General features: G+C 30.3%; 1 long non-coding RNA gene across 2 annotated transcripts; it reads left to right on the top strand.

Annotated features, from left to right (window-relative positions):
• Positions 1-596: 596 nt before the first annotated feature.
• LOC113561013 lies at positions 597-4,919 on the top strand. 2 transcript variants are annotated; one of them, XR_003406141.1, is made up of 3 exons: positions 602-759; positions 1,075-1,312; positions 2,831-4,919. It is a non-coding gene; the product is annotated as an uncharacterized LOC113561013 (long non-coding RNA). The 2 variants fall into 2 exon arrangements; XR_003406140.1 differs by lacking the exon at positions 2,831-4,919 and having other exon boundaries at positions 597-759; positions 1,075-1,475.
• Positions 4,920-9,651: the final 4,732 nt, after the last annotated feature.

The following is a 9,651-nucleotide window of genomic DNA, read 5'->3' as shown; positions in this document are numbered from 1 at the left end:
ATGCAAATATAGAAGTCGATAAAACGCCATTTTACTATTTATGTGAGAACTAATTTATTTTTATTTTTAGTCATTGTTTCCGTAAACTATATAATTGATATATTATCAATGTTTATTCATTCATTATTATACATATATTATTAAATATTAAATATTTAATATAATTATAAGAAATTGTGTTATGACATAATATTATATATAACTGCACTGCTTATTGAACCCGATTGTACTTCGATCTAGATAACCTTTAATAACCAAAGTCCAATCAGGCCCGGCTCAAGTGTTTAAACACACCTATCAAACTTGGTTTTTTCCACACCTTACATGTAAATAATTCATAAAACCTATAATACAAAAAATACTTGAGTGCAAATCGACCTTATATTGATAATACAAAATTACTAACCTAACCCGTTAAGTATATTATCATATTATTGTAAATTGTTATTATCATTTAGTTTTGAATAATTTTCATAATTGATTAATCATTATCAATACATCGTATCACGACTACGTATTATTATTTTGATTTTACTGTCGGAGTTGATTATCTATCCCGCCATTCTCAATACTTTTTTTACTTTGATATACTGTTTATAATATTTTTTATACTCCATATTCTCCTTCCATTCCGTTTTTCATAAAATCTATATGAATTACAGTCCACTATCACCGCACAGCTAGTGCAGTACTGTTTCAAGACGACCAGCAGTAACCACTAGCCACAATCGATCGGCCGTGAGCAGACAATATTACCTGGTAATATAAACAATTATGCCATCTACCCACCACGGCTTGCCCCTTACATAAAGTTGTTGTATCAATATTTATAGATACAATTAAAATAAATTAAATATATTGTTAATATTATTATTACTTTATTTTGGGTTTAATTAAATGTGTACGAATAATAAGTATAATAAGTTTAAAAATGTTAAGACATGTACTCGCATCATTTATTACATGTCTTATAAGCATCTGGTACCAAACTCGACTTAGAAAAAATGTCTGAACCATCACTGATTTCAACCACGATGTGACCTATAATTCAGTTAAACGGTGGATCTTTTTCAGTTGAACGTGGACGACGACGGAACGCGACGCAGCTGATACGATGAGAACTGTGAAGATGCTTTCTCGGTAGTGGTCGCGGGTACAGTTGTCGCAGTGTTTCAACTCGTTGAGCTCGAGATGATTTTGTTCGTGATATTTGCGACGGTTTCCGTTGAAGCTCATATTGTATTTATGTCAATGTCGTCCATCCACGTGATCTCTGCCGTCTGTCCTCGATCGACATAGTCGTCACTCGTCGGTAAGCACTCCAGCCCATCGCTGTCATTAAATGTCGTCCCTGTCCAATAGGGGAGCGTATGCCTAGACTAGACAACGACAATATTTCGTGTGATATAGTACATAATAACTGTAGAAAATAATAATACGTTTAATCAAACGATTATAAAAATATTTTATATGTATAGCGTCTATTTTAGATTTTATTATGATTATTTAAGTACCTTGTAAGATTTTTTATTTAATTTTTAATATAATCAATATTTAACCTACAGTGCTACGATGCTCAAATCAAATTGGTCACTGTATACAATCGGTCGAAGTGCACAATGCCCGACTTTTTGCTTTTTCCATAACATAAATACGTAAATAATTGCGGCCCTAGGACAGAATATTGATTTTTCTGACCATTTTACATATTCCTGTCCAATCAGTCTCATTGAACTGCTGCGACAGTACTACGCTTTTTAATACCTATATCTAGTTGTATATTTTTTTCATTGGTTTCAAATTGTTTTCGGGTATATTCTTACAAGTAGTGTTCTCCTCGGTAGTTTGAGCTACTAACTATTGAACCTATTTCGCAGCCAATTCTTTTTAAATATCTCTTGCAAATAGCTCAAAATAATTTTTCTTTGTTGACCAACTCCACAGTTTCAATCTCCGGTGTTTTAATAATGACGTCTTCTGGTTGGCTCATGCCAATTTGTAAGATTTCTACAATTGTAATATCATCGAACAACGTGTGATGTGTGTCGGATCTACTGCAGCTATTGTTCTGAATGTGTAGTAGCATCATTTTTTGCATAATATTTATAACACTTACCAATTGAGTAGATCAACATAGATGATGCTAAAGCCGTTATTAATTAAGTCGAATTTTATAAGATAGGTACATTAATATTAATATTAATATGTGGCTTAATGTGGAGAAAAAGTAGTTGATAATATTAAACGTCTAGGACTGTTGAAATGAAAATAAACTCGAAAGAAATTTCTTCCGTCATAGGCACCGAGAATTTCGAACATTTTCCATGTGACAGTTATTGCGATGTTTATAATACTAGCCAGCATATACCTACGATTATCATCGTAATCGGCCAGTATAGGTATAATATTTGTAAAGGACGACTTTGATTTGTACTGTAATTTTAAGTGTTTTATTTTTAATTATAATATTTCACTTCTTTCAATTGAACTATACGTACATTGAAACATTTTAAATCGCATAAGTAGGTACCTAAATTATATAATTGACATAAATACACCTACCTACTAACTAAGCATACACCAGAGCTCACTAATCTTACTCAGGGACCTCTTCAACTTTTTTGAGTTACTATATCATAATTCTCGTAAATCACACAGGTAAGTAATAGCACAATACCAAGTATTTCGATTACTCGCAAGTACACGGTCTATTATTTTTGTGACAATGTAACATTTATATTATATGATTATATAACACGTAATATTAAAAAAATAAACAGATTGTTGATTCAATTGACAATATTATAATATGTTATAACTAAATAAACAGTCGAACAACTGTCAACCAACAACAGTGTGCTTGTGCAAGTCTCGCAATCCTGCATTTTTGTGGATGCCACCGGCAGGTTATTGATCGTTTTCGACACGTCGTACTGATTCTTCATTCGGAGACAACAATAGGTCGAGACGCACACACATGTCATCAGCCATCGCGAGACACCGGCAATAATTCGTCGGTGGGGACGGTCCGTCGGGTCGAGGCGACGCTCTATAATAATAAGAACCGATCCAAATCTCTCCTGCACATGGTGTACTTCGGTGAATTGACGATCGCTACGAAAATTTCCCGTCACTAGGCGACAGACGCGGTGGGCTCGCACACCACGACGCTGTATTGCGTGACCAACACGACGGCAAGTGATGGCCGTTGACGATCACCGAACCTCACGCGTCCGTTTGGAACCTAACCTTTGATCGTGTACCGCATTGAATCCGGGCAACCGATCTTGTTTGACAACGCCTTCGGTGTGCTTCTACATTGTAATGCTGAAATCAGAAACCATATTTATTTTAATATCGAATGACATTAAGTTTTTTTTGTGTTTTTTCGAAAATACGTATAGTGATAAGACAAACGTTATAAATTAAATACTTTTGATGATTGTATTGATATTATGATGTAATTAAATCTAAGTAACGAGGCTAGGCACATATGACTAATATATTAACGATTTAAAAATCATATAAATTGTATTCGCCGTCATCTCTAAGTTTTAGAAAATTTGTGTAGAATGTCGTACCATGTTTATACTTTATTCTGAATATTAATTCTAATAATAATGTTTTATTATGCGATCGTTCTTTCGATATTATACAACACTAAGTTTATAAAATATATCCTGATGACTTATGTATTTTGGTAGTATCCGGAGTCGAGACATTGCTTAACTCGCTATTACATTGAGTCTTTTGTTTTACCATTCTTTACTTACGGTACTCTCCGAGTGCTTTATCTTATTAAATACATATACAACACAAAATGACTAACGAAAATTAGATATAAATGAAACTACGAATAATCTATGGCATAACACAGTGTACGCGGACGGGACAAGGTTAAAAAGAATATTTAGTATACCGCATAGTCACCTCGAAATATAATATTCTCTTAAGTCTTGGCCGGTCGGAGGTGGAAGAATATTGCGAACGTTTTTTTTCTTTTTACTGTGCGTAACGATAGTAACAGACGGCAAACAGATGCGGTGTGTGATGTTATTGTGCGCGATGACAGTGGTGATTAATATACGATTAAGTTGCTACAGATTCGGCGATCACCGGCGACATAACTCGGACATCGATATCCGAAGACAGAAAATACGAGGCAGCAAGTACAGCAACGCACAGGTTCTGGTAATGGATTATAATTATGGCCTCGTCAGTTATGTCAACGGTTAAAGGTATGTCTTTAACATATGTCTATAATATAATGTCTGCATCCGGTCGCCGTCGATGTCCACACATCAACATCGGTACAGCTGAAAGTTATATTCCAACCAAATCACTCGAACGCGCCTCTACTATTAATCGTTTACTGCTGTTCGCTGTCTGACTCGCCAGTAAAACTGTCTGCTGTCCATTTCACCATTGTCACTAGCCTCACTGTCATGATATGTTATAATTGGTTGCTTTCGGTGATTAAGGATCTGCATGTGTACATAAATTATTATTATTTTCGTTAGTGTTGCGTGTACCGGTTATAATATTGCATTATAATAACTGTATATATATATATATATATATACAGTAGAATCCGTTTAATAGGGATACATTGGGCATATTAACCGAATAACTAACAAACCGATACATGTCAGGACTATGCCAATATTTCCCTATTATTATTGTCCCTTTTATGTGGTGTCCCAAATAAGTGGATTCTACTGTATATATATATATATATATATATAGATAATTTGAATACGACAACGAATCTGTATTTAAAGTTACTGTTTTTATAACACATGTATTATGTATCTACGACAAAATATAATATTAAAATCAGGGTCACCGAGATAAAGTGTATTCATTTGTCTATGTTTAGTCCACCAATTATTTTTTTATGTATTTTAATAAATGGCAATGTTTGTGTATAAGAAATCAATTTAAAATAATAATATTAATATTTATAATAATTAACATATTATATCATGAGAATTATATTTAAATCACAAGCTTGTAATATTAGTAATTAAAGTCTCATATACTTAAATAATAGAATTAATGACATTTAATTTATTCTGTGGCTTTATTTCTTTGCAGTGTTAATTTGTATTATTTTTAATAATAATAAAGCTCGTCAAGTTTCTTCTGAATCACTTCATGTTAGGTATAAGGTTAAATTAGTGCACACTTGGCTATACCCTTGCCACGCCACTGGCTATATACTTGTTAAATACTTCATAGTACTTTGGTGTTTAATAATTAGTATTATTTCTAATTATTGTATGTTGGCTATGAACATAACATAAAACATAAAATATTTATTAATTTTTATGTTATAATTTATAATAAATGGTTATAAAATAATACGCCAAATAAATAATGTTTGTTATTTGTTATCTTTAAATAAATATTATGAACTTATAAACTGTAAAACTATTAAACTGATTATTTCTTATTATTATTAATAATATACTATACATCAGTTTTTATTATAATTATTATTGTACTTAATTTAATTGAGTTTTAAAACGGTTCTGTAAAATGTTTACAAATATTAAAAACCGTAATTTTAGAATCGTCCATTGAATATGTTGTAGTTTTTTTCACTTAGATTTGTCAATGCTCTTCACAAAAAGTTTTAAATTATTTTGTAAAATCTTAGGTTTATTATTAAACAAATATTTCGATGAACTCATTTTTAAATGAAAAAAAAAGATATATTTTTGTTCCTAATACTTATAAGTTATAACATTTAATCAATATTTGAAATTAGCGTTGTATGTAAAAGCAAAAATTATCTACTCTTAAAAAATATGTTGTATTGAAAAACTATTTATAAAATACCCTTAATTCTGAAATAGGTCATTCATTATACAATGATAACTAGGTGAAAATTAATACATAATCAATCAAATACAATAATTAAATTTTCTTCACTTATTACAAAGATATGAGCTAAATTATATATCTTTCTCTTGTAGTCATATAAACGTATGAATTATAATGTTGAAACGTATGAATTAATTGAATTAATCAATTAATTAAATATTGTGGTTCAATACGTTTTTATGTTTACTTAAGTTTCTGCAATCGTCCGACATCGATGACGCTGTTTGAATGTTGTTGTTTGTTCTAATATAAATTATTCATCTACAAGTAATTATTTTAGTTAAAGGAATAGAGAATAGAGATTAGAGATCCTAACCTAACTAGGAACTAGAGCCAGTTTTCTACTTAAAAATATTAAAATTGAATATTTTAAATTTATTATAATAATATTATAAATTATAACTATCGGAAATAATTGTTTTTATTAAGTTTGTGTAAACACCGTGCTATGTTTTAATATATAAGTATTTTATAAATATGTATAGATGAATAGTATTTGTTTTAAGTAACTCTTGTTTTTTTTCAATTAATAAATATTTATAACTTTTTTTTCCTATTTAATATTTGAAAAAAAAAATCTATATTTATTTATATTTAAACATTTTAAACAATACCTATATGTTGAAACCATATTTAATATACTTATTATAATCTTATTGTTATTATTCATATTACCTATTATATAATACCATATTATTGATAATCATTATTTATAAATTTTTATTTTTATTATTATAATTTTAATTGCATGACATACTATTGTTATTATATTTTTTTTAATTAATTTATTATTTGCATACCTATTATTATATTATTAAAATTCTGTATCGTTATCGGCGATTGTGCTTTGCGGTCCCGTCAGAGAAACCGGGATTTCCGATAACCCGAGTATAAAAGGCCGTACGACCCACCACAGTGCAACAGTTTTTCACCTGATCTTGCTACAGCAAGACCCACCCGGGCAGACTTGCGCATTGAAGGTGAAAGACATCCCTAAAAACCTATCAGACGGTATTAGTATCAGACAATAGTGCATAGTTAGAGTATTCCTGCATTGTACTGATTGATACCTCCGGCGCAGTCAATGGGGCAATATTCGGAGTATTCTGACATTGCACCGACTATCATCTCGACGTGTTTTTTTTGTATAAGTATACGTACACATATTATTTTAGCTATGTAAAACTTTCTTTCTCTTATAATTTACTCCATTAATAAACTAACTACTTCTCTTTTTTTTTCTCTTGTAGAAATATTTTTGAAATATTTCCACACTTAATCTCTGCTACTTGGTAATCCGCTTGATTTACAAATATGGGAATTCAACAAAAGTACGTAACCATGAACCAATAAACGGGAGTTTTATTTCTAACATTATTCGATTATGAACAATATTTGATTGTAGTTCATTCCAGAACTGTACTAAGGTATTCAAGTTACTATTGCAAATAAATACATAACAAATAAATCAATAAAAAATTGTTATTGGTTAATCAGTGATGTACTATTCACAAGTACCTAATTATTGTATTTATGGCAAAAAAACTTAATCGTCCGAAAATTAGCAAATTGTTCGAGAGGAAATTACCTAAGTAGGTATACTTCGATCAAAAATACCTGTCACCTATAAAGGCTCATTTCAAGATTCATCACTAGGGACACTAAAGAATTTTCTTCCGCTATTGCACACATGTTTCTCAAGTCTAACACATTTTTACGCTCTTAAAAATACATAAAATTAGTTTTTTTTCAAACCACCAACAGGTGTCCATGGTAATGAATGATTAATACATAATTTATATTGTTTAGTAAGTATCATTAGCTAATAACACTTATATTTAAAGCTAAAATGACCAAATAAATATATATATATATAATAGTAATACATTATGACGTGTATCACAATAATCTTCTTGTACGGCGCATTGTACAGTCAATTTGATTACATTTATGCGTAGAGCAACATATTAATGAGAATATAATACCTATTATAATTTTTAATAGACATTTTATTGTAACTTCAAAACGACATGTTTTACATTATAGATGAAAAAAAAAAAACATTTCAAAAAATGTGTATGAATTTGTTTTTTTATACATACTACGTGAGAACATAAAATTGAACGGTAAATCTAGGAATTCGGATGTCAGCATCTCTGGACCCACGAAAACGTTCAACGACGCAAGACACATAGGCTTTTTTTTTGCAAATAAAAGTTTACCTATGTTTATTCTTAGTAAGTTACTAATAAGTAATAACATAAACAACATAATATTTTATATGTTAAATATAGTTTTTCGCTTTTAAATTTAAGTAGAGGTTATAATCAACATAGGAACACGACATATTTTTTTTACCAATTAATATTCTAATTATTATACAATTAAATTATCGTTATAATATATTAAGTTTTTAGCAGCATTAACTTAAACAGCATGGAATCATACAAAGATACAATGTCATTGTGGAAGAACCGACGACGTACGTAAAATTGTGGTACTCCAGCGAACCTACGCATGTGGCGATTCAGGATCGTGACTATGAAAAAAAGGAGGCACTACGGAGTTTGACGACAAATGACCGGCGTAAGTTCTCCGGCACCCCGTCGTGTGACGAGTTCACGGGTGTCGAACTCTTGGATATAGATCAGACTGTAATTTGAATGGTATTTCCGTTGACCACCACAAAGCTGACCTGTGAACACTTTTTGCAGCCATAGAAAAGTGCCACAATCACAGTAATATTTGGGTTATTGTAGTCGGGCGGCGTATTTAACCGTGGTGCTTTTACAGCTTACACCATGCCACCAGTTTTGGGTGGCCGAATAAAGTGTGCAGTTGACTTATACTGACATAATAACCTTACCTATTGCAGTGGCTTCATTTGTACTGTGCTGGGTATATATTTGCTTTTTAAAAATCCAATATTGTATAGTAATTAGAACCACTTTATAAATTGATTGACCTGAAAGTTGTAAGTTCAAACAAAGTACATTTAAAAAACAAATTCATACACATTTTTAGAAATGTTTTTTTTTTCATCTACAATGAACTATATGTCTTTTTGAAGGTACAATAAAATTTCTATTAGATATTATAATAGGTATTTTATTATCATAAATATGTTGCTCTACGCATACATGTAATAAAATTGTCTGTACAATGCGCCGTACAAGACGAGTAATGTGATACATGTCATAGTGTATTACTATTATATATATATATATATATATATATATTTATTTGGTCAGTTTAGATTTAAATGTAGATGTTATAAGCTAATGATACTTACTAAACAATAAAAATTATGTATTAATCATTCATTACCATGGACAGCTGTTGGTGGTTTGAAAAAAAACTAATTTCATGTATTTTTAAGAGTGTAAAAATGTTTTAGACTTGAGAAACATGTTGGCTATAGCGGAAGAAAATTCTTTAGTGCCCCTGGAAATGAATCTTGAAAAAAGTGCTTATTAATAATTACAAAAATTGACAAATGTGCGTAATGTTCGCGATAATAACAATAATTGATGAAACACTGATGACCCAATAAGGTATTTTCATAATTCCATTATTAAATTCATACATAGTGTACTAATGTGTATAAATAAAAAAAATATAAAAATGATTGTATAATGACAAAATTGTCGTTTTGATAATAGAATAAAAATTCAACTTTGGTAGGCTCCTTTCGCAGTACCGTTACTACACTTCTGGCTATTTAATACTTAGAGTGATTTAGTAGTTTGAATTATTTATTTT

Source organism: Rhopalosiphum maidis, chromosome 1, assembly GCF_003676215.2.
Source record: "Rhopalosiphum maidis isolate BTI-1 chromosome 1, ASM367621v3, whole genome shotgun sequence".
NCBI lineage: Eukaryota > Metazoa > Arthropoda > Insecta > Hemiptera > Aphididae > Rhopalosiphum > Rhopalosiphum maidis.
This window is presented reverse-complemented; position numbering and strand designations above follow the sequence as displayed.